Source organism: Bubalus kerabau, chromosome 10, assembly GCF_029407905.1.
Source record: "Bubalus kerabau isolate K-KA32 ecotype Philippines breed swamp buffalo chromosome 10, PCC_UOA_SB_1v2, whole genome shotgun sequence".
In the NCBI taxonomy this organism is placed as follows: Eukaryota; Metazoa; Chordata; class Mammalia; order Artiodactyla; family Bovidae; genus Bubalus; species Bubalus kerabau.
The window spans coordinates 54811914-54838395 of NC_073633.1; the positions used below are offsets into that span (position 1 = coordinate 54811914).

Sequence of the window (26482 nt, forward strand, 5' to 3'; positions counted from 1 at the left end):
CTTTGCACTGATCACTGAGGAAGGCTTTCTTATCTCTCCTTGCTATTCTTTTGTAACTCTGCATTCAAATGGATATATTTTTCCTTTTCTCCTTTGCTTTTCACTTCTCTTCTCTTCACAGCTATTTGTAAGCCCTCCTCAGACAGCCATTTTGCTTTTTTGCATTTCTTTTTCTTGGGGATGGTCTTGATCCCTGTCTCCTGTACAATGTCAGGAACCTCCATCCATAGATAATCAGGCACTCTGTCTATCAGATCTAGTCCCTTAAATCTGTTTCTTACTTCTACTGTGTAATCGTAAGGGATTTGATTTAGGTCATTTCTGAATGATCTAGTGGTTTTCCATACTCTCTTCAATTTAAGTCTGAATTTGGCAATAAGGAGTTCATGATCTGAGCCACAGTCAGCTCCTAGTCTTATTTTTGTTGACTGTATACAGCTTCTCCATCTCTGGCTGCAAAGAATATAATCAATCTGATTTTGGTGTTGACCATCTGGTGATGCCCATGTGTAGAGTCTTCTCTTGTGTTGTTGGAAGAGGGTGTTTGCTATGACCAGTGTGTTCTCTTGGCAAAAGTCTCTTTTAGCCTTTGCCCTGCTTCATTCTGTACTCCATGGCCAAATTTGCCTGTCCTCCAGGTGTTTCTTGACTTTCTACTTTTGTATTCCAGTCCCCTATAATGAAAAGGACATCTTTTTTGGGTATTAATTCTAGAAGGTCTTGTAGGTCTTCACAGAACCATTCAATTTCAGCTTCTTCAGCATTACTGGTCAGGATATAGACTTGAATTACCATGATATTGAATGGTTTGCCTTGGAAACGAACAGAGATCATTCCGTCGTTTTTGAGATTGCATCCAAGTACTGCATTTTGGACTCTTTTGTTGACTATGAGGGCTACTCCATTTCCTTGAAGGGATTCTTGCCCACAGTAGTAGATATAATGGTCATCTGAGTTAAATTCACCCATTCTGGTCCATTTTATTTCACTTATTCCCAGAATGTCAACATTCACTCTTGCCGTCTTCTGTTTGACCACTTCCAATTTGCCTTGATTTGTGGACCTAACAGTTGGGTTATCATACTTTTTATTCCATTCTGTAATCTTCTAAATATTTTTTTCCCCCAGTTTGCATCTGCTTTACAGTATCACATAGAATTACCCTCCACCCCCGCCCCACAAATCCTCCACACTTCACCTCCTCAACCTCACCTCCCCCCTCAACTCCTGGCAGCCAGTGATATGTTTATCGGGTTTATATTTTTTCCTGTCCTGAACGTTATATATTTGGTACCATATAGTAGGCAGCTCTCCCAAAATGACTTCTTTCATTTAGTGATATGCACTTAAGATAAATCCATATTTTTCAATGACTTGATTCCTTGTTTGTTTTTATCAAATGAGGAATGCTTCATTGTGTGGAGGTAGCCCAGTTTATTTATCCTTTCATTTGTTAAGGGACATGTTGGTTACTTCCAGTTTTTGACAGTGTCCATCGAATCGATGATGCCATCTTGGAACACAATTCTTAGGAATACAATTGCTGAGTCAGGTGGTAAGGCTATGTTTAGTTTTGTGAGAAACCACCAAAATGTCTTTCACAGTGGCTGTACCGTTTTGTGTTTCCATCAATACTGCGTGAGTGTTCCCGCACCCTGCTTTCTTGCCAGCATTTGGTATTGTCAGTTTTTTGTTTGGATATTGTCATTCTAATCATCTTGTAATAGTATCTCATTGTTGTTTTCACTTGCAAACCCCTAATGACCAGTAGTATTGAATGCCAAAGAATTGATGCTTTTGAACTGTGGTGTTGGAGAAGACTCTTGAGTTCCTTGGACTGTAAGAAGATACAACCAGTCCATCCTAAAGGAGGTCAGTCCTGAGTGTTCATTGAAAGGATTGATGTTGAAGCTGAAACTCCAATACTTCGGCCAGCTGATGCGAAGAGCTGACTCATTGGAAAAGACTCCGATGCTGGGAAAGATTGAAGGCGGGAGGAGAAGGGGACGACAGAGGATGAGATGGTTGGATGGCATCACCGACTCAACGGACATGAGTTTGGGTAAACTCTGGGAGTTGGTGATGGACAGGGAGGCCTGGCGTGCTGCAGTCCATGGGGTTGCAAAGGGTCGGACACGACTGAGCGACTGAACTGGTCTGAACTGATTGAGCACCTTTCATATGCTTGTTTGCCATCTATATCTTCTTTGGTGAGGGTCTGCTCAGATTTTTGACTCCTTTTAATTCTTTATTTTAAATCATTGACTTTTAAGAGTTCTTTCATATTTTGGATATTAGCCCTTTATCAGGTACGTGTTCTGGAAATACTTTCTAGTCTGTGGCTTAGCTTTCATTTTCTTAACAGTGTCTCTCATAGAGCAGAAATTTAAGTTTGATAAAGTCCAACTAATTTTTCTTTTCGACCGTGTTATTGGTATTTAAAAATTCATCACCAAATCCACAGGCATGTAGATTCTCTTCCATGTTTAAGAAGTTTTTGTATTTTTCCATTTTATGTTGGGGCCTACGATCTACTCTGAGTTAATTTTTGTGTAAAGAGTAAGCTATGCTTTGTTGTTGTTCAGTCACTAAGTCATGTCCAATTCTGCAACTCCATGGACTGCAGCATGCCAGGTCTGTGCTTAGGGTCTATCTTGTGTGTAGACATTCAGTTGTTCCAGGACCATTTGTTTAAAAGCCAGCTTTTTTTTTTTTTTTTTTTTAATTGGCAACACATTTCTATCTAGTTTGTGAAACTGGAGTGCTGTGAAAGTGAGCTTTGAGAGCTCTGGCCTGGTCACTGAGGTCTTCTGATAATGTCCATCTATTATTTTCGCTTATCCATCTTCCTGCCAAGTCAGATGTTATCTTCCACCTACTAAAGAGAACTTGGCAGTTCCTGCACTCCCAGCACAGGAGAGGGAGTGCTCTGTGTGTGCATGTGACCAAGACGGAAAGGCTTCTTCAGAGGGAGCTTTGTGGAGCAAGGCACAGTAGTTGGAGAGCCTCTATTTTGGCCTTGAAGATAGAAAACTCTTAAGACAGTAGGCAGTCTGTCTAATTAACATACTTTTAAGACAGAACTCACCTTTTAGGAAAAATATGGAAGCATGTGGTACACACACCCACACAGAGATACACACACACACACACCCCAACCCCAGCATACCCTTTCTCCCAAGGCCTGGCATTTCCTCAGAGCACCAACACTCATCTTTCCAGGCCTTTCTGTCTTCCATCAACACAAACCTCATCCTCAGTGAGGTGAGGGGAAGATTTTCATAACTGTGATGCATGTTACAACACTGAACATGATACTATATGGAGTTACCTACATATCCCATTTATTGTTAGACTGTGGAAAATTCCTCTTTTTGGCTTATGAATTAAAGGTAAAGAAGAGTGCCATCTTGTGGGCGTCTCTGTTATGACCACCACCACATCAGATCTTCATGGATTTCCATCAACCTCAGAGAACCGCTCTGCTATGTACACATCTGCATGTAATGTATCATCAGCTGGGGGCAACTGATGATGCCCCTCTTCAGTTCTTTTACTTCGGTGAGTCATCCTGTGGGCTTTTATTTTCATGAATGACCAATATCCTATAAAGTCAGTCATGGAGGAGTATTAACACTAGCGTTTATAATAAAAATGGCACATTACTGGTTCCCTTATGTACTCTAATTCCATTTTGTAGAAAAGGTTTGGCTGATGAGCTCCACAGTATGACTCTTTGCGACCCTATGGACTGCAGCCTGCCAGGCTTCTCTGTCCATGGAATTCTCTAGGCAAGAATACTGCGGTGGTTGCCCTTCCCTTCTCCAGGACATCTTCCCAACTCAGGGATCAAACCCAGGTCTCCTGCACAACAGGCAGATTCTATACCTACTGAGCTACGAGGGAAGCCCCCACAGTACATGACCCCAGATGGACTGGGAATTCTGGACATTTCTGGGGAGGATGTTGTATTCACTGTTGTATTGAGTTTGGTTGTGGTTTGCAATGGCTGCTAGTCTTGTTTTAAAGAATATGGTTGTCATTTGTTTCTTTAAAAAAAATTTTTTTATTGAAGGATAATTGCTTTACAGAATTCTGTTGTTTTCTATGAAACCTCAACATGAATCAGCCATAGGTATATACATATATATCCCCTCCCTTCTGAACCTCCCTCCAATCTCCCTCCCCATCCTACCCCTCTAGGTTGATACAGAGCCCCTGTTTGAGTTTCCTGAGCCATACAGCAAATTCCCATTGGCTATCTATTTTACATATGGCTATCTATGTTACTCTTTCCATCTCACCCTCTCCTCCCCTCTCCCTGTGTCCATAAGTCTATTCTCTATGTCTGTTTCTCCATTGCTGCCCTGTAAATAAATTCTTCAGTACCATTTTTCTAGATTCCGTATATGTGCATTAGAATACAATATTTATCTTTCTCTTTCTGACTCACTTCATTCTGTATAATAGGCCCTAGGTTCATCCACCTCATCAGAACTGACTCAAATGTGTTCCTTTTTATGACTGAGTAATATTCCATTGTGAATATGTACCACAACCCTAGACTACCAGAGAACTAACCCTAGGGGGTATCAAATAGTGACAGTGCACACAAAGGAAACCACTTGAATACAAGACCCGGCATCACCCAGCCACCAGTAGCACCCCTGCAGGACACCTCATCTAAACAACAAACAAAACAAAAATATAAACCCAATCACCAGCAGATAGGATTACCTGTCTGATTATCCTCAGAGGAAAAGCAAACAAACAAAAACTCAGCACAAATCTCACCCTATACAAAGCTTAAACAAACCACTGGGCCAACCTTAGGAGGGCAGAAACCAAAAGGAAGAAAGAATTCAACTTTGAAGCCTGGGAAAAGAAGACCTCAAACACAATAAGTTAAAAAAAGGTAATAATGAAAAGGCAGAGAAATACTACACAAATGAAGGAACAAACTAGAAACACAGAAGTCCAAATAAATGAAAAGGAAATAGGCAAATGACCTGAAAAATAATTCAGAATAATGATAGTAAAGATGATCAAAAAAACAAAATGGAGTAAATGCAAGAATCAATTAACAAATACCTAGAAGAATTAAAGAATAAACATGCAGAGACAAACAACACAATTACTGAAATTACAAATACTCTAGAAGGAATCAACAGAGTATCCAAAGCATAAGAACGAATCAGTGAGCTGGAAGATAAAATGGTGAAAAAGACTTTTGAAGAGCAGAATAAAGTAAAAAGAATGAAAAGAACTGAGGATAGTCTCAGAGACCTCTAGGACAATATCAAACACACCAACATTCGAATTATAGGGGTCCCAGAAGAAGAAGAGAAAAAGAAAGGATATGAGAAAAATTTTGAAGAGATTATAGTTGAAAATTTCCCCAACATGGAAATAGTTAGTCAAGTCCAAGAGGCACAAAGAGTCGCATACAGGGTAAATGCAAGGAGAAACACACCAAGACATATACTAATCAAACTAACATAGACTAAACACAAAGAAAGAATATCATTTATTTCTTAAGGTGAGGCGAGAACAAGGACAGACCACTCATTAGCAGAAAAGTAGTTTTAGTAGCAGTTCAGGGACCACTGAGCTAGATTGTGGACCCCAGGCCTCCACAAGGTGCCAGGATGCTCTTTGCAACGAGAATGGGCCATGCTAGTTATGTACTTGGGAGATGGCCTTCTAGTCCTGGGCTTGTTGCTTTTTACCAGGAGACCTTGGGCATATCCCTACACCTCAGTGGGCTTTTATTTATTTTTTAACCTGTGGTGAGACAAATTTGCAATTTATAATCTCCAGGCTCCCCTCAAGATCTAAAATCCAATGTATGAAAGAGAAGGTCTCATTTCTCAATGCTTCTTAACCCAGATTTTCTGGTCAAAGGCAGGATTTATTATAAAGATCCTGATTTTCAGTGAAGCTTCTAGGTAAAACATTCTGAAACCACAGAAGTGGTTTGTTGTTGGTCAGTTGTTAAGTCGTGTCCAACTCTTTGTGAGCCCATGGACTGCAGCATGGCAGGCTCCCCTGTCATCCATTATCTCTGGGAGTTTGCTCAAATTTACGTCCATTTAGTCGGTAATACTATCTAACTATCTCATCCTCTGCCGCCCCTTCTCCTTTTGCCTTCAAATCTTTCCCAGCATCAAGGTCTTTTCCAGTGAGTCTGCTTGTCGCATCAAGTGGCCAAAGTATTGGAACTTCAGATTCACCATCAGTCCTTTCAATGAATAGTCAGGGTTATTCCCTTTAGGATTGACTAGTTTGATTTCCTTGCAGTCCAAAGGGCTCTCAAGAGTCTTCTCCAGGACTATAGTTTGAAAGAATCAATTCTTTGGCACTCAGTTTTCTTTATGGTCCAATTCTCATATCCATAAATGACTACTGGAAAAACCATAGCTTTGACTATATGGACCTTTGTTGGCAAAGTCGTATCTCTGCTTTTTAATATGCTGTCTAGTTTTTCATAGCTTTCCTTCCAGGGAGCAAGTGTCTTTTAATTTCATGGTTGCAGTCACCATCTGCAGTGATTTTGGAGCCCAAGAAAATAAAATCTATCACTGTTACCACTTTTTCTTGTTCTATTTGCCATGAAGTGATGGGACCAGGTACCATGATGTTAGTTTTTTAAATGGTTTATATTTTACATATTTAACTAATTATGGAACTTCCTGAGTATAGTTACTCCATTCACTATTTTTTCATTCATTTGAATACCTGTAGCTCTTTTGATGGAGAAGGCAATGGCAACCCACTCCAGTACTCTTGCCTGGAAACTCCATTGGATGGAGAAGCCTGGTAGGCTGCAGTCCATGGGGTCGCAAAGAGTTGGACACGACTGAGTGACTTCACTTTCACTTTTCACTTTCATGCATTGGAGAAGGCAATGGCAACCCACTCCAGTCTCCAGTGTTCTTGCCCGGAGAATCCCAGGGACGGAGAAGCCTGGTGGGCTGCCATCTATGGGGTCGCACAGAATTGGACACGACTGAAGCAACTTAGCAGCAGCAGCTCTTTTGGAGCAGATATAACAAAAAGCTACACTTACTTCTACTCAAGGACTGAGGCAGCTGGGCCCCTGGTCCGCTGGGGATATATATTCTCCTTGCAGATGAGTTCAGTCTGCATCACAGCATTTTAAGACATTTTAGGCAGTGATGGGTGACATCATCCACCTGGCTTACAGCTGTTATGTCAACCTTATGCTATAGATAGGTATCTGCCAGGGGTGTGGATGCTGGGAAAGAAGCCATCCCTTCCACGGCCAGCTGAAGGACATTTGGGGATGGGTGTCATTTCAGGTAGAAGAATTTCTCTCTTCCCAGATGACTAGGAATACTGTGTGTAACTTGTGCACATATGTGTTAAGAGATCTCGTACATTTAAGAACTCTCATACGTTTTCCTGTTCTCTTGAGTGAATGCATTATACGTTGTTTTTGGAGAACAGGAGAGGGTCCAAAACCGAACAAAAAACTAGAAGGTCCAACTCTGACTTGCAGCTTATTTTTGTCAGGATTACACTACGTGAATTGCTGAACTTGTTCTTTAAAAAGATGTGGAACAGAAAGTGTGTTGACAATGTTTGCCCACAAGAGGGTGTGCTAACAAAACACCTCACAGCTCAAAAATCTACATCTGCCTCCTCAAACATTTACACGCTACCATTTCTGCCTGGTCTTCTGACATAAAGCTCAATGTCACAAATATTGTTTCAAACTTTATGAAGAGATTTTTTTTTTTTTAAGAATGTTGGGAACCTGGGAAGTGAATTCGAAGCACAAGTTCAACTGCTTGTTTAGCTGGAGGTGCTTTATAATTCCTACATCAATTTTCAAAAAAAAGGCAGAGTTTAAAAACCGTTGCTTTCTTCAACAGGCCAAACAATACAAACTCAAAACACTTTGGGCACATTTGCACTTCCAAAACAGCTTTTAGGGATTATCTTCCTAAGAATTCTAGCTCTAGATGTATGGTTAAAAAAACAAACAAACAAAAAAAACAGAACAAACAACTCATTCTCTAAGCTAAATACAAATATTAGAGAAAAACACCATTATTTCTTCCAGGACACAGATGCTTGAAAAAGAAAGTAGGGGAAAGGCTATGTGATAATCTCTGAAGTAAATTTAAGCACCCAGACTACATTTCCCTAGAAATATTATTTAGATAATACTTGAGGGGGTAACTGCCCAAAATGAAAATCCTTTACCTTTAAACAATCTTTCTTGATAGTAAAATAATTAGAAAAATTTATGTGCATCTCTGCTATTATTAACGTGCCTTCGCTTACAAGAGATTCAGTTGGTTATGCACGGATGTTACAGGAGTGCTCCCTCCCCCCTTCTCAGATGACATGTTTATACTCAGGCAGCACTTCTAAATTTTTAATAGAGACGAAGAGATTCCATTTAATTAGGCAGAGTGACTTGTTTATGTGCAGGTTATACATTTACGAGTTCTAATGAAGAACGGAAAATACCTATTGAACAGCCTTTGAAGTTTCGCTGGTTTAAGGATAATTGTAAACCGGCTCAATGGGCACAGCATCTCAGTCAATCAAATGACTAGAGAGTTGAGAAGAGGGAGTTAAATCTAGGTAAAATAATTGCACAAATCGCGTGTCGATCAGTGTTCAAAGGATTTTTTTCCTCTCCCAAATCAAAGCTCTTCCATCTTACTCTCATTTGGAATATGGAAACTGGGTTATGGAAGAAAATGGTGAAGAGGTAACCAGATTTTTTTTCTTTCATAAGAAATACCTCTACCATTTATATAAAGCTTTCTCCTTTTTTCCTTTCAGTTTTTACTTCCGATGGTCTGTGCAGCCTGTTTTATTTTCGAACTAGATGACATAAACACGTTACTGTCAAAAGTGGTTTTTTTTTTTTTTCACTTTTATAAATCCTTCCTGAAAATGAAAAGTTAATTTTTTCTTAATCTCTGACCTAAGGTAAAAATCTCAAATATTTGCGTGCCTCAGATGTACCACAAAAAGGCCACCTAAATTAATGAGGTTTCTTGAATTGGTGTACAGAAATGAATTACAAAGCTTAAGAAGTCGAAGAGATTTCTTGTGATGTTTAAAGCAGTATTAATGATCGTGTGGAATGAGATATCAAGCTTTGTGTTATTACTATAGGATTAGCTTTTAGTTCCTGTAAGCTGGTCTATTTATGGGTACATAGGATGGAATTAAACTTTGAAAAGGTTAATTTTTTTTTTAATAAAAAGTGTTCTGTAGAAGGTTTATTTCCTATCACCTTTTATAAGTTTCCCTTCGAATTGTAGTTGCAGTCTACATTTGGAGTGGGTCCAGAAAGCTTGCATAATAATCTAGTCCCTGGCTGAGCCTGTCTTAGAGGAGGGAGTGGGGTAAATGAAATGCTACCTACAGGTTCCTGACAATATATTCATCTTGATATGATCGCAGCTGATGGCTGTAGCAAGGCGACTCCTAGGACTTGCATTTGCTGTCTTTAGGGTATGTTATAATTTCAACGTGGAAAACAAAACACCAGTGTACAAGAGAAAGAAGGGCATCTCTGATCAAAAAGGAGTACCTGAAAAAAAAAAAAATGTATATTTGAGCATTTACTCCATCCCAAGCACCAAGCACTCTACTGAGATATTTTTATCAGAGAATATTTGATTTACAGTGTTGTGTTAATTTCAGGTGTACAGAAAAATGATTCAGTTACACACATACACATATCTATTCTTTTTCAGTTATTCATATAATCATATTTATTCTTTTTCAGATTCTTATTTGTTGAAAGCAAAACATTTGTTCCAGGGAGAAGGGACAATAGAGAGTAAAAAACTGAAGAAAATGGAAAAAGAAACCGTTGCCCTTTGCTTAGCTCACCAACCACAGTGAAGGCTCTCAGATATTTTAGCAGTTAGTTGCATGTCCGTTTTCTTTCTTCCATGTGCTCATCTAATTTATTTTCTTAAGAAAAGCCCGTTCCCCTTGTCCAGAGTCAGCATTATGTAGCTGAAATCTTGGATGCTGTGGGTTTAAGATCAAGTAGGACCTAATCAGGGGGGATTTGTTTTCTTATTGATCTTTTTATTGCTTGGGTCCTGCTGAAAAGCTGCAGAACGATGGGGAGAAATTAGGGCTGTCGGTCTTCAGAGCAGTGCGTCCTGGCCAGGGCTCCGCCTCAACATGGGCAAGCAGGACATGGTGAACAGTCCACAGGAGGACTCTGGGCTTGCAGGGTGGAAGTGAGTTATGCCAGCAGCACCAGCATTTAAAGTGGAAGATGCTGATGTATTTGTGCTTATTGATATTCGGTTCTGTCTCAATTAGAGTTGACCATCATACCTAATTCAGGCCTAATTTGAGCAACAAAAGTCTCCCAGTTTTGTGGGAGACCCTGGGAAGAACGGGATACCATCCCCAGAAGAGAAAGGCAGAGGACATGGGTACTTTTTTTAAAAGAAAAAAAAAAGATCACTTACCAGTCAAATACTTAGGAGTTGTTCAAAGGAAGATAAAGGAAATGAATGTGAGAAAAAACATTTCATGAACATGTTAAACTTCCTGCCAGTACCTAGAAAGAGGTGGGGAAAGTGTCTTTTGAGGGGAGGAGGAAGTGCACTGTTACCAATAAGAAATCATCCTGGTTCAGTCTTTCCAAAGACAAGAGAATTTAAGGAGACAACCTTTCATGGTCTTATTTGATAACTAAATTGAACTAGGGCCCTGTTCATGGTCTTATTCAGTAAATTAATTGAACGGAGGCACATGACAGTCTTCTTTGAGGGTGGAGAATACACGTCTGATGTCCCCACAGAACAAGCGTACGTGCATGCTAAGTCACTTCAGTCATGTCCAGCTTTTTGTGACTCCCGTGGACTATAACCTGCCAGGCTTCTCTGCTCATGGACTTTTCCAGGCAAGAATACTGGAGTGGGTTGCCATGTCCTTCTCCCGGGGATCTTCCTGACCCAGGGATCGAATCCGCATCTCCTGCATTCGCAGGCAGATTCTTTACCTCTGAGCTGCTTGGGAAGCCTCCCACAGAATAAGAACAGCCACATTTTCATGTTATTGGCAAAGCAGAAAATATGTCTGTAGATCCAACATCTGTTTAAATAACCACTTCCACCAGCACCGGTGCTGAGGATCTCTTTCTGTTTCTGCCTACCTTTAAGTGTTGCTGCAGGAAAGCTAGAGGGTAAAACAGAACAAAAGGGAGTGGCCACGATGTGAAGTATCATCGAGGTTGCTGGACTCCCTTTGCCCAGAGCTGCCTTCAGAGGCTCTTTGGTGAGATATTTACAGATGCAGTATTTCTAACAGTCTCCTGCCTCCTTCCCCTTTGTTCCTTTAATGAGCGAATTTGCCTTAGGTTCTTGTTAAATCTCTTCTTTTGGGGAAGAGAACAGAGGTGTACGTGATTATAACTGGAGACTCCCCAGGAGAGAGGTAGTTGGAGATGAGTTTCCCCTTTCAGGGTACTTTCTCCTTGGGCTGTGGCTGTCACCAGCTGCTGGAGTGTCATCCCCTCTCTTGGCCTTCTTCCGAGTGCGGCCTGTGAGCTGACAGGGAGAAGATACTCAGAATCGTCCCAGGGTACACCTACTTCTCTTTGTGCAGGGACACCTCTTTGTGCAGGGAGGTGAGAAGGAGCTTAGTGACCAGATACTCCATGCTTTTCATTTCACGGATGGGTAAACTGAGGCCCTTTGATGCTCAGTGAATTGTTGGTGTTGTTTTTTTATAATTTTATTTGTTTTTGACTTTGCTGGAACTTCACTGATGTGCCGGCTTTTCTCTAGTTGTGGTGAATGGGGGCTACTCTCTATGGTGCACGGACTTCTCACTGCAGTGGCTTCTCTTGTGGAGCACGGTCTCTAGGGTGCACGGGCTTCAGGAGTTGTGGCCCGTGGGCTCTAGAGCACAGGCTCAGTAGTTGTGGCACGTGGGTTAGTTGCTTCAAGGCATGTGGGAGCTTCCCGGACCAGGGATGGAACCCATGTCTCCTGCATTGGTGGGCAGAGTCTTCACCACTGAGCCATCAGGGAAGCCCTCCGTGAATTGTTTAAGACAGCACAAGGAGTAGGAGTGAGTGGCAGAGGAATTTCAGGCCTGCTGGGCACTTTTGAGGAGGAAGATGCTGGGGAGATGAGGGCATCTTTTAGGGGCTAGGAGGGGCCTTGAGATAAGAGAGCTGTGCTCCTTGCTTCTTGAAGTATAGTTCATGGACCAGAAGCTTGGCATCACCTGGAACTTGTTAGGCAGGCAGCATCTCAGTCTCTATCCCAGACCTACTGACTCAGAACCCACATTGCAACAAGATCCCAGGTGACTTCTGTGCATGGTGAAATTTGAGAAGTGCTGAGGCCCCAAACTCAAACTGGGATGATTGGGCAGCTCACAGCTGCCTAATTTCAGCAAATGTCGTAGTTGCCTCTGAAAAAGATGCTCTTATAAGCAACATTTTTAACTAAGGTGGGTACATTATAAATTTAAAAATATGGGGACTTCCCTGGTCGTCCAGTGTTTAAGACTTTGCCTTCCAGTGCTGGTTTGATTCCTGGTTTGGGAGCTAAGATCCCACATCCCTCAGGGCCAAAAAACCAAACATAAAAATGATGCACTATTGTATTAACAGCAAATTCAATTAAAACTTTGAAAATGGTCTACATAAAATAATCTTAAAAAAATAAAAGTATGAAAAAAAATAAAAGTATGAAATGCAAAGAGTAAGAACGATGCTCTAAATTGAACATGGGGAAATGGTGATAGTTAATGATACAGCTTTTCTGTAGGGCAATTTGGTGATAGGTATCAATGTCTTAAAAAATATGCTGAACTCTTTAAATAAAAAAAATGTTTAATTGAAGTATAGTTGATTTACAATGTTGTGTGAATTTCTTCTGTACAGCGGAGTGGCTCAGGTATACATATGTATACATTCTTTTTCATAATTTCTATTATGGCTTATCATGATATTGAATATAGTTCCCTGTGCTATACACTAGGACCTTGTCCATCCATTCTACATGTAATAGTTTGCACCTGCCGATCCCAAACTCCCACTCCATCCCTCCCCCATCCGTCCTCCTCCCCAGCAACCACAAGTCTGTTGCTCTGTCTGTGAGTCTGTTTCTGCTTCATAGATAGGTTTGTTTGTGTCAGTTTAAAAACATGCTTACCCTTTGATCCAACTATTCAACTCTCAAGGAGGTTATTTTGGAGAAGTAATCTGGCTTTGACAGGACTGAGTGACTGAACTGAACTGAATCTGGCTTTGAAAGGATGTGTGAACAAGAATTTCATAATGTTTATTATAGCCAAAAAAACTGGAAGTGGTCTAAATATCAAACAGTAGAGGACAGTGAAAGAAATGATGAAACTTATAGTGGAATTCTATGTAATCACTTAAAATGATAAATTAGGGGAGCATTCACTGCTCCAGAAATACATTAATATATGTTTGTGGAAAAGTGAAAATCCCAGGTTACCATACTCTGCATAAAATGATCTCATATCTTGTTTAGTAATTGGTATCTATCAATATTTTAAAACCTAGAAGGCCATGCAGCTAAATGTTAACAGTAGTTATTTCAGATAGTAAGATTATAAGTTGTATTTTCCTTTTTGCTTGTCTTCATTTCATAGGTCTTTTACAATTGATGTGTATTAATCAGTTAACCAAAGTTGGTATGATAGTCATTTTGAAAGAGCTTTTTAAAAAACTTAGATCTTAAATACCTTACTTCCCAGGCCAGATTCCAAACAGAAAAACATTTTGATATCTTGTGTGTAGCTTTTTCCACTATAATGACAACATCACATTAAAATTGTCTGTTAAACAGCTTCTTCCTCCAAGATTGTGAAGGCCTTGATGACAAGGACTGAATCTTTGGCATTTTTATATCTAGAGTCTAGCATGAAGTGTGACAGATAGCATACAGTAGTAAGTGTGTTTTATTTTTTTTATTTTTTTTTAATTTTATTTTATTTTAAAACTTTACAATATTGTATTGGTTTTGCCAAATATCAAAATGAATCCGCTACAGGTATACATGTGTTACCCATCCTGAACCCTCCTCCCTCCTCCCTCCTATACCATCCCTCTGGGTTGTCCCAGTGTACCAGCCCCAAGCATCCAGTATCGTGCATCGAACCTGGACTGGCAACTCGTTCCATATATGATATTATACATATTTCAGTGCCATTCTCCCAAATCATCCCACCCTCTCCCTCTCCCACAGAGTCCAAAAGACTGTTCTATACATCAGTGTCTCTTTTGCTGTCTCGTATACAGGGTTATTGTTACCATCTTTCTAAATTCCATATATATGCGTTAGTATACTGTATTGGTGTTTTTCTTTCTGGCTTACTTCACTCTGTATAATAGGCTAAGCTTCTGCACAACAAAGGAAACTATAAGCAAGGTGAAAAGACAGCCTTCAGAATGGGAGAAAATAATAGCAAATGAAGCAACTGACAAACAACTAATCTCAAAAATATACAAGCAACTCCTACAGCTCAATTCCAGAAAAATAAATGACCCAATCAAAAAATGGGCCAAAGAACTAAATAGACATTTCTCCAAAGAAGACATACAGATGGCTAACAAACACATGAAAAGATGCTCAACATCACTCATTATCAGAGAAATGCAAATCAAAACCACTATGAGATACCATTTCACGCCAGTCAGAATGGCTGCGATCCAAAAGTCTACAAGCAATAAATGCTGGAGAGGGTGTGGAGAAAAGGGAACCCTCTTACACTGTTGGTGGGAATGCAAACTAGTCCAGCCACTATGGAGAACAGTGTGGAGATTCCTTAAAAAACTGGAAATAGAACTGCCTTATGACCCAGTAATCCCACTGCTGGGCATACACACTGAGGAAACCAGAAGGGAAAGAGACACGTGTACCCCAGTGTTCATCGCAGCACTGTTTATAATAGCCAGGACATGGAAGCAACCTAGATGTCCATCAGCAGATGAATGGATAAGCAAGCTGTGGTACATATACACAATGGAGTATTACTCAGCCATTAAAAAGAATACATTTGAATCAGTTCTAATGAGGTGGATGAAACTGGAGTAAGTGTGTTTTAAGTGGATGGAGGAAAGGGTTTAGGATCACAGTCTAAAGACTTTTCCTTCCTGGGTGTCTTTAAAAAAGTATTCATGTATTTACAGCTACCCTGGGTCCTGGTTGGTGTGCACGGACTTTCTCTAGTTGTGGCGAGCGGGGGCGACCTTCTGGTTGTGACGCACAGGCTTATTTCCGTGACTTTTCTTGTTGGGAGCTTGGGTTCTAGAGCACAGGATCAGTAGTTGTGCTGCTCAGGCTTAGTTGCCCCACAGCATGTAGAATCTACCTGGACCAGGGATTGAACCCATGTCCCCTGCATTTGCAGGTGGATTCTTAACCCCTGGACCACCAGGGAGGTCCCCTTTCTGAGTGTGTTATGGGACTAATGTTCTTAGCACACAGGAGTTGATTGCTATGTATCTAGGTAATATGTGTGATGAAGTAACTGTGGAGGGCAGAGTTCTGCTTGACCTATTGGTTTAGCTGCAGTCTCCACTTTGGTAACAAGTTGCCCTGTGAGATGTGGGCCAGGACTGAACATATCAGGAGGTCAGGCTATTGTTTAGTTGCTAAGTCATGTCTGACTCTTTGTGACCCCATGGACTATAGCCCACAAGTCTCCTCTATCCATGGAATTTCCCAGGCAAGAATACTGGAGTGGATTGCTATGTCCTGCTCTAGGGGATGTTCCTGACCCAGAAATCAAACCCATGTCTCTTGCATTGGCAGGTGGATTCTTGACCACTGTGCTGCCAGGGAAGTCCAGAGGGCAGGCTGTAGAGGTCTCTAAAGGTGACTCAGAGGACACCTACCTGCCATCTGCTCCATGGGGTGACAGCTCCCCTGGGGGCCTGTGGGGATCCTAGGGCAGGACTATGGCATTCAAGAACAAGCACATGGGAAGTGGAAAGTGCATTCTGGGTCCCGGTTTGTGTTTTATTGCAATTGTGACTTTGGGTCTTGTCTCATTAGGAAACAGAGTTTGGAGAGGCTTGAATGGTTGTGGAGAAGCACTCACTGTGTTTCAGCATCATGCTAAGAAGCATTTGCATCCATTCCCGCAACTATTCCAGTTGCTTCCTTATGAAGTGAGGACCCATTCTCCAGAGCAGGAGACTGAGACTGAGCAAGGTTAAGCTACTGGCTGTAAGTTCAGACATGGAGAGGTGGAGCTAGAATCCACATGGGGGTCTGGACCCAGAGCCCAGGCCCTCCTGCAGGGCTATAAAGAATTTTGGGGTATGCTCTCAGGATTCCCCCCAACCCTAGTACTTTTCTGAGTGACAGTCCCAGTGGGCCTTCCTGAATTTCCCCAGTTCTTCCTGTGAAACAAATTCTATTTAAGAATGGGCCTCCACATTCTGTGGTCAAGAATTTCTTTTTCTTGCTCTTGGCTGTAAGTGAAGTCACTGGAAAACCCATTTTATAATTTTAAAAAGTTGAATACAAAGGTTTTTAATCAAGTATTTATATTATTTAGAAATAGTTATAATGTTCAAGAAAGTGGTATGCATACTTAAACCTTAACTTTAATTATGAATTAATTTGAACAGATAAAGTTCTAAGAAAATTCATGAACGATTCACCGAATATATCTGAACACAGGCTTGTTTCTTGGGATATCTCAGTTTCTGTATTTGGAAATGTTAACAGTATTAAAAAATAAATTCTTACCTACAAAATTAGTACAGTGTTTCTGATGTTGAATGGTACAGTAATAAAATGTGAATATTTGTTTGCAATTTTGGGGGCTGTTTTATATTTGAAATTTGCATAGTAGTACAGAAGGCTTTGGAAACATCTGGGGAGGGGTCATGATTTGGTTGAAACTAAGTATCCAAGAGGTTTCAGAATCATAAAATTATACAGAACTACTCTGGACTTTTCTTAGTTTGCATCCCCCATGGGTTACATTTTAATTGTTCAGGTTTTAACTTATGTTTATTGACTATTTTTTTGGTATCTGTCTCTGCTGCTAGCCCATAAGCTTCATGAGAACAGGAGAGCCACATCTGTTTTGCTTTTCACTTCATATTCTTAGCGCATAATAGCATGTAATAGCGCAAAATCTCACAGTAACAGCTACAGTAACAACAATAACAGATAAGAGTGGGAGCTAATGTTGAGCCCTTGCTGTGCGCCAGGTCTTGTTCTAAGTGCTTGGTACTGACTCATGGCATGGAACTTTGGAGAAACAGTGGTTAAGTGATTTTTATATAAATTAAAAGTATACTTAGAGTTTATGCATTGGGAAGCATTCAGTGTTGTGGAGCTTTGGGCAACCTTATTACAGTGAGAACTGGAAGATATTGAACTCAAAGTAGTTCTGTAGCTTTTTCTTAAGTCTGACAAATATTTAAGGTTTCGTGTTTTCATATTCTTTTTTATTTATTGGCCTCCAGAGCAGATTTTTTTTTCTCCCAAACTTTAAACTTTTTATTTTGTGATGAAATACAGCTGATAAACAATGTTCTGGTCGTTTCAGGTGAAGAGCAGAGGGACTCAGCCACACTCATACATGTATCCATTCCCCCCCCAAAGCGCCCTCCCATCCAGGCTGGCACATAGCATACATAACGTTGAGTAGAGTTCCATGTCCTTGTTGGTTATCCATTTTAAATATAGCCCTGTGTATGTGTCCACCCCAAATTCCCTAACTGTCCTTTCCCCTGCAGTTTTCTAAGTCTGTGTCCAGAGCAGATTTTGAAGAAACATGAGTAAAGGCTCAGCATCATCTAATTACTTAAAGAAATAGAATGGCAATGCCATTAACATTTCATTTTAATGGCTGCATCTTTGACTGGCAGCTCTGAACTCCGCCAGTGGGAAGGGAGGATTGTCTTTCCAGAAAGTTTCAGGCTGACGCCTGTGTTGAGGCTGCAATAACTGCCACTTAATTTATTGTCATTTAGTGCAAAAATTGATGAGAACATAACCTTTGTAAGGTTTTTATGTTTTATTGGCTATAAAAGATAAAATATGGAGTGAAAGGAAGTAAAATAGTATTTTGTTAGGTCAGGGGATGGATTTATGCCTTAACTAACTGATAGAATAATCAGAGGGTCATAAAGATCTAGGCTCTGCCACCTATCTCTTCTCTTTTTTGTGTGTGCATTCAACAAGCTTCTCTTTGTGGCGGTCAGTCCCATGGGAGCTCACCCAAACACCAGGCCCCTTTGTCCCAGAGCATTAACTCAGCTGTTTAGATCAAGAATATCACGGAGGCTTCTGTTGCAGACATTAAGCAAGTGGGATAAGTCTAAATGAATCAGGTACTTGGCATGTTCTAATGGGATGTTTGTTCACAAGGAACCGGGGGCTGCATTGTGTCCTGAATGAACAGGCAAAAACAAAGTGTGCAAGTTAAATTGAATTTTGTGGGAAACACACAAAGAGATCGGAAACTTCAGGAATTGCTGGTGATTGTGGTATTGCGGGGTGAGAAGGGGGATGTTGGGAAGAACCTGACCCTCCATCAATTCCCCCAACACACCCTCCCCAGCCAAAAAAAAAAAAAAAAAGAAATGATAACAAACATACTTCAAAGTGATAAAGTGATTAAATTTGATCATCTAGACTTTGTTGTTCTTTAGTTGTCAAGCCGTGCTGACTCTTTTGTGACCCCATGAACTGTAGCTCACCAGACTCCTTTGTCCATGAGATTTCCCAGGCAAGAATACTGGAGTGGGTTGCCATTTCCTTCTCCAGGGCATCTTCCCAACCCAGGGATTGAACCCCTGTCTACTTGCAATGGCAGGTGGACTCTTTACCGCTGAGCCACCTGGGAAGCCCATCATCTAGGCTAGTGGTTCTGAAACTAACCTCTGCATCAGTATCACCTGCAGGACTTGTTAAAATCCAGATTTCTGGGCCTATACCCAGAGCTTTTCAGTAGGTCTGGGGCTAAACTTGAGAATTAACATCTCTAAGAAGCTCCCAGGTGTTGCTGATGCTCCTGGACTGGGGACCACACTTTAAGAACCACAGCTTCAGGCACTTAGCTGTCCCTGGCGTGTCCAGATGGACATTCCTCAGGGAGCTGTAAGTGTCCAGGAAGACAGCTCATCTCACAAGGGTGTGGCTAGGTGAGTCTATAGGGATGTTTGTGTGTGTTTCATGTGCAAGCAAACCAGAACCTGTCCTAAGGATAAGTAAGTACTTTAATCTTTAGAGCTTTCTATCATCAGGCCAAGGAATAAAATAGGCATATTAGGCAAAACTAATACAGTTATGTAAAGTTTAAAAATAAAATAAAATTAAAAAAAAAAAACAAACAAACAAAAAAACAGGCACATTAATGTCTTTCCTTGAATGTCCTGTTTGTTATGTAGAATTTGCTTCCCAGGTAATATACTTACTTGGAGTTCCTTGAGAGTACTGGTCTGTTTTGTTTCTATGTCCTGGACACTAAGCACAGTGTTGGGTACCAGGCCTGCTGCATGATTTGCAGGACTCAGTGCAAAACGACAGTGCAGGGTTCCTTGTTCAAAAATGAAGAAATGGAAGACAGTGGCCACAGGACGTTAATCCCTGTGTGGGCTCCTCTAAGTGCAGGAAACTGTGGCTGGTTGGGGTGCCCTCAACCGCCCCTGAAGCTGGGGTGCCTTCACCTCCTAGGCACTCAACATGAGTAGGTGGTGTACTAGCTCTTTCTCTCCAAAGGATCATTGACTAAACATGGATCAAGAAGGGGTATTGATGGACCTCCTGGTTTGACTCCCTCTGTTTTGAGGGGTAGGTAGGGACATAGCCTTTGCTCCTGTTACCCACCCCCTCCAGCAGTTCTATGACCTATGCGCTATAAACTCATTTGCATAAGGCTCAGCTCTGACTTGGCCACCAGTTTTCTGAAGTCTAGTGCTTTTTAAAAATTTTACTTTTCCATAACCACATTTGCCTCTCACAGAGGTTTAGCTATTTGCTTGAAGACACACAGCCAGTGAGAGTTGAATTGGAATTTGAACCTAATTTTCTAAATCCTAGATGGACTCTCCTTTTATTCCCCATGATGGAAGAAAGCAAGTTTGGGGAAGTTCCTTCTATTAACCAATACTTCTTTTTAAATGTTTTTTTTTTTTTTTTTTTCAATTGTGGTACAAGTCAATTATATAAAACAGATTACTTTAACCAGATTTAGCAGTATAGTTCAGTGACACTAAGTATTATTTTGTATCCTACAACTTTACAAATTCATTGATTAGCCCCAGTAGTTTTCTGGTGACATCTTTAGGATTTTCTATGTATAGTACTATGTCATCTGCAAACAGTGACAGTTTTACTTCTTCTTTTCCAATTTGGATTCCTTTTATTTCTTCTCTGTTGTGGCTAGGACTTCCAAAACTGTGTTTCATAATGGTGGTGATACCTTTGAGCTCTGAAACTTTTGTAGTGAGCTGAGAAATCTCATTGACTCCTGGTCTATAATTTTTCTGTCCCTGTGTGCTGTCTTCAATTTCTTCATTTTTGAATAAGGAGCCCTTATATTTTATTTTCGGAGAAGGCAATGGCAACCCACTCCAGTACTCTTGCCTGGAAAATCCCATGGATGGAGGAGCCTGGTAGGCTGCAGTCCATGAGGTCGCTAAGAGTTGGACATGGCTGAGTGACTTATTTACTGAATCTATTGTTGATGACTTGTTCATAATTTCAAAACCTGGAAACAAGGCTCCTGTGAACATTCTTGCCCATATCTTCTGGCGAACAAGCAGGTTTGGTAACAGGATAGATGTAGCTGGCAGCAGGACACCTGGATGGAATATTCGGGAAGTTGAACCTTTGCCAGGTTTTTTTCAAGCATTTGCCAAAATAGGTGTACCAGGGACTGTGTCTTTTTAATCTTGTATCCCTGGTACCTAAGACAGTGAATGGCCAAGCACACTTGCTCACTATACCCACTGATTGAAAGGCGAGCAGTAAGGTAGGTCACATCCTTTGTCTACTAATAGCTCTGGGAGATAAAGTCAAAGCAAGCACATTTTCCAGCCCAACTTCAGCCTACAGGGTAGCCCTGTTGGCTTGGTATAGAATGGTGTATTTTAATAATAATAGAGATAGAAGTAATGTAGTTGCAATGTCTTTACACAGCTGTAAAGAGGATTCTTAGAAGGCGTATTTGAAATTACGGCTATAGCAGGCCAAACCTTCAGAACAAAATCGGTCTCAGTTACTCTTTTAAAATAATTTTATTCCATGTTGCTGTGGGGCTAGATCTTGGGAGCTAACCTGCCTTAAAATATGAGTTTTTCTTCAGTGCATCTTCTGCAACTTAGAGTATAAAGATCTTTGACAGAGGAGAGACTAATGCTTCTAGAATGGGTGTGAAAGACCACAAATTTCCAGTGCTACTCAGAGAGAGACAGAGAGAGGCTTTCTGTGTAACAAAGCGCTGCTTTAGCTCTGTTAAAAGGCAGGTCATAAATTTGGATAAAGCATGAGTTTAATCGTGTTCCTTGAAATAAATACCTCTCTAGAAAGCAATATTTTAGGGATCCTTTCTCTTATCCAAGCCTTATTTAAAAATTGATTGTCTTTTTTTTAAACCGTGATATGCTTACCAAAACTAAAAAATTAACATTGGTGCGATACGGTACTATTGGCTAAATTAGACTTTATTTTGATGTCACCACTTTTCTACCAGTGTTCTCTTTCTAGCCAGCATCCCATCTAGGGCACCACGTGCATCTAGTTGTCATGTCTCCAATATGACAGTTTCTGAGTCCTTCTGGTTTTCTGTTTAGGCATTTTGTAGAAGTTACTTCAGTTTGGGTGTGTGTGATTTTTCTCATCATGAGACTGAGTTGTGGCTTTTGGGGAGAAGTCCCATAGAAGAGGCAGTGTGCTCTACCATCATGGGAGGGGTGGCAGTGTGCTCTACCATCATGGGAGGGGTGGCAGTGTGCTCTACCATCATGGGAGGGGTGGCAGTGTGCTCTACCATCATGGGAGGGGTGGCAGTGTGCTCTACCATCATGGGAGGGGTGGCAGTGTGCCCTACCATCATGGGAGGGGTGGCAGTGTGCTCTACCATCATGGGAGGGTGGACAGCGCTGTCACAGGGCCCATCGCTGGCCATGTAAACTTTGATCTCTGTGTCAGGTCATATCCACCAGGTTTCTCTACTCCAGAGGTACTTTCTCCCTTTCTATACTCTAGACTATAGTCAGCAAGTCCGGCCCACACTAAGGACAAGAGTGAGGAGTATCAGAGTTTGTAGACATATATTACAACCAGATAGTAATAAATATTTTGAAAGACACCTTGAAGTTATGCAAGTACCCTTTTTTTTTTCCAAATTGTTTTTTTTATACTGGGCAGAAAATGGAACATTCAGAACCCCAAGAATCTCTTACTCTTCTTTTTAAAAAATGTTGGGTTATTTACTTCTTACACTATTCTCTGTGTAAATTAGAGGTTCCTAATATGGGGGATATGAATTCTTGGCAGTCTGGGTTCTTCCTTGCTAGTTACAGAAACTCAGTCTGCTCTTTTTAAGCCAAAAGCATCGATTTAAAGGATATTGGATTAGGTGCTTAGATTTTCTTTTTTTTTAATAATAGGGGAGATTTTCTTTTCTATGATAGGAAAGGTTCAGCTGTCAGTGGGGGTATTTTAGGACCCTAAGGACATCAGATGGAGAAGGCAATGGCAACCCACTCCAGTACTCTTGCCTGGAAAATCCCATGGGCGGAGGAGCCTGGTAGGCTGCAGTCCATGGAGTCGCAAAGAGTTGGACACAACTGAGAGACTTCACTTTCACTTTTCACTTTCATGCATTGGAGAAGGAAATGGCAACCCACTCCAGTGTTCTTGCCTGGAGAATCCCAGGGACGGGGGAGCCTGGTAGGCTGCCGTCTATGAGGTCGCACAGAGTTGGACACGACTGAAGCAACTTAGCAGCAGCAGCAGCAGCAAGGACATCAGAATGGAGTATCAGTCATCCATTTTTGTTTGTTTGTTTGTTTGTTTTTTAACAATAGTATGTCTTCAGAGTTTTTGCCTCAAAACCTAGAAAAGAGTTCATTTTCTTATTTCAAACCAGTTAAATATTCTGGGTGAAACAGGTCACTGGTTTGCCTATGACCTTTTAGAGAAGTTGTTTTGTTAAAATACTGTACTTATTATTAATCTGAATTAGCATTAATTATGTTTTAGTGTATTTATAAATGAACTCAGTGTCTGAAATTAAACTTTTTATTGCAATTTTAAAGATATAGAATAGGATCTGAGAATAGATTTGGCTAGCTATGCAGCCAGACACTGTCCTTCTAGTTAGGCTGCAGAACTGATCATTGAAAGCACACTGCCGCTGACACTCCAGCCATACGGATCCTAGGCCATCCCTGGTTCTTTGGGTCATTAGTTTCCAATTCTTGGTCTAGGTTACATGACTCTTAGCAAACCTCGGCCTATTTGTGCACCATAGCTGTGTTGGAAGCTGGTTAGGTGACCGCCTCCTTCTGTGGTGGAGTGTGCTTTGACTCATGAGGTATGCTGTCCTGTGAATGCTCTATAATAAGCATTATTATGTCATGATCATGTAAGAAAACCATAAAAAACGTAGAGAGTAACAGAAAGAGTGAAAGTGGAGAGGTTAACAATAACATTTTAGAAACAGACAGCAGGGAGGATGAGTAGTTAATTGACTTAGCAGATCTGAGAACTCTGAAGCCTAAGTCAACTGTGAGGGAAAACATTTACTCAGCATTCCGTAAGCATTATGGAGCATCTACTTTGTGCTAGGCCCTCTTCGTGGTCCTTTGACTTATCAGTGACCAAAACCAAGATCACTGTTTGTATGGAGTTACCAACCTGATAGGAAAAGCCAAAAACTCAACCAGATTTGTACCTCAGAACTTCCAGTGGGCTCAGGAATTGGGGATACCAGATATCTCTGGAATATAGGACTGAAACATGAGGATTGGTCAAAAGTGTATTTCAGAACAATTAGAGCAGTGCTGGCCCAGGGAACTTTCTTCAGTATTCTCTATCTGTGCTATCCAATACAACAGCCACTAGTCACATGTGGTTAATGAGTGCTTGAAATGTGACTAGTGCAACTGAGGAACCAAATTTTACATTTTGCTTAATTTAATTTATTTTAAATTTACATAGCTTCAGTGGCTAGTAGCTCCTATATTGGACATGCATGTGCTATATATGTTATAAGTCACTTCAGTCATGTCTGACTCCTTGCAACCCTGTGGACAGTAGTGCAGCAGGCTCCTCTGACCATGGGTCTCTCCAGGCAAGAATACTGGAGTGGATTGCTGTGCCCTCCTCCAGTGGATCATCCCAACCCAGGGACCAAACCCATGTCTCTTATGTCTCCTGCATTGGCAGGCAAGTTCTTTACCACTAGCACCTGGGAATGCAGGTTAAATCATCTGTTCCCTCCCCAACCAAGAACAGCCAAATATTGCCCCCCTCCCACAATACAACAGAAAGTTTTAAAGTTTTTTTCTTTGAACTAAGGTACATAAAGTATTTAAGAGGGTAGGGATCCCATATAGAAATAGGGATAAATTCCTGAATTTGAGAACTTGGTTTTCTTTTTCCATTTGATTCCTGTTAAGCTAGCAGCCAGTTTCTACTTCATGCATGAGATTGGGGATTCAGTATCTGAACAGTCTGACTAGGCTATGAGAAAAGATCTAAAAATATTAATGTTGGAGACTTCCCAAGGAAACAGTAAGCCAGAGCTGAAAATCTAACCTACATAGTCAAAACTTCCATAAGTGTTTTAGTGATATAATTTTAAATGTGGTCAGACAGTGAAGGATCAACCAGGCATCTGAGAATTGCTTCTCCCTAAAATGAAAGACTCTTAGGCCAAAAAAAAATTGAGGCGATTTCAGGAAGAATCAGTTAAGAGGTGATTTTGTATTCACAAAGCAAGAATAGAATGTTGTAATAAATGGAAAATCAGAAGAATAGAAACTAAAATGGTCTTGGAAAAAATTATGATGCAAGTCATAAGCTTAATATAAGATTTGGAAAATAAGATTGTGGAAATTTTGTAGAAACCAGAATAAGAAGGCAAGAAAACATTAAACAGTAGAAAAGGGGATAAGAAAATTAGATGAGATGAGGAGCTTGAATATCTGAATATAGAAATTCCTGAAACTGAGAATTGAATGAAAATGAAGGAAACTATCCAATAAATAATTCAAGGGCTGGAGGTGTCAGGATAAAAAGAACTTAGACCTAAAGTTTTCAGCATGAAAAGATCCATCAAGTATCTAGCAAAATAGATGAAAATAGATTCCTGCCAAGGCACATCCTGAAAATATTTCTAAATACTGGGGTCAAAATGGTCCTAAAAGCTTTCAAAGAACAGGGGAAAGATTATAGTCAAAGAATCAGGAATCCAAATCACTTTAGACTCTGCATGTGCTCTCTAACATAGAATGCTATACCCAGCTAAAATATCAGTGAAGTGTACCAATTGAATAAATATATATATTTTTTAGACATGTGAGGACACAGTATTTTGCCTCTCCTGTAGATTTTTCTCGTAGGCAACTGGAAGAAGTATTTGTCAAAACAAAGAAATAAACAAATGATGATGAAGATACAGATAGTGAGAAAAAAATAATTCAACCCAAGTGAGAGGTGAAAAAAATTTTCAGGATGATGGTTGAAGGAGACTCCTGGATGAATCTGTGTAACGGAGCAAGAGAGCAACCAGAAGATTGGAGCTGATCAAGAGGTCCAGGACGAGTGAATTCCAAAAATAAAATGGTAGTGTTTGACTGAATTGAAAGGAAAGTTGGGTAATCAGGGGAGAGTCTGAAGATAATAGTAGTGAGAATTGCTAAGAAACTAAGCAAAACTAGGGAAAATAGAAAGTTGCACAAGAAAGAAGTAAAATGATAATAGACTTCATGGTTCAGTAGTAGAATAGCATTTACATAATCATAATGTAAAAGTGGATAATGAGCAGACCAAAAGTATGATAAAAATAGGTTTGGGCACAGAGAATTTGGAAGTATGCCTCTGTGTGTGTGTGTGTGTGTGTGTGTGTGTGTGTGTGTGTGTTGGGGAGCTGGGGCAGAGAAAAAGTAAAATATTTATTTTTAATAGGAAAAATCAATAGGCAATAGTTAAAATATATTTATTTGAGTTGGATCTTAGTTGCAGCATGTAGGATATTTTGGTGTAGCCATGAGGGCTCTCTAGTTGTGGTACATGAGCTTAGTTGCCACATGGCATGTGGGATCTTAGTTTCCTGACCAGGGATCGAATCCAAGTCCCTTGCATTGCAAGGCAGATTCTTAACCACTGGATCACCAGGGAAGTCCCAAAAAGTAATACTTAAAACTAAAAATGCAAAAGGAAAAAGCTTATACTTGCTATTAGAGTTATGGAGGTAAATACTCAATTAAATAGTA

The 26482-nt window shown here is 40.5% G+C and overlaps 1 long non-coding RNA gene across 50 annotated transcripts in view; it reads left to right on the plus strand.

The window, feature by feature from the left end:
* The window catches only part of LOC129621379 (uncharacterized), a 454544-nt gene that overhangs the window by 7421 nt on the left and 420641 nt on the right, over window positions 1–26482 (plus strand). For 33 of the 50 annotated variants that reach the window (XR_008699268.1, XR_008699267.1, XR_008699277.1 and 30 more), the window contains 3 exons: window positions 1772–2062; window positions 3393–3561; window positions 16065–16180. The exons of 10 other annotated variants lie outside the window; for them this stretch is intronic. This is a non-coding gene — a long non-coding RNA (uncharacterized LOC129621379). Of the gene's footprint in view, window positions 1–1727; window positions 2063–3392; window positions 3562–3700; window positions 4094–15821; window positions 15841–16064; window positions 16181–26482 lie in introns of those variants that run through there. 7 more of the 50 variants (XR_008699304.1, XR_008699306.1, XR_008699292.1 and 4 more) reach the window with 7 other exon arrangements.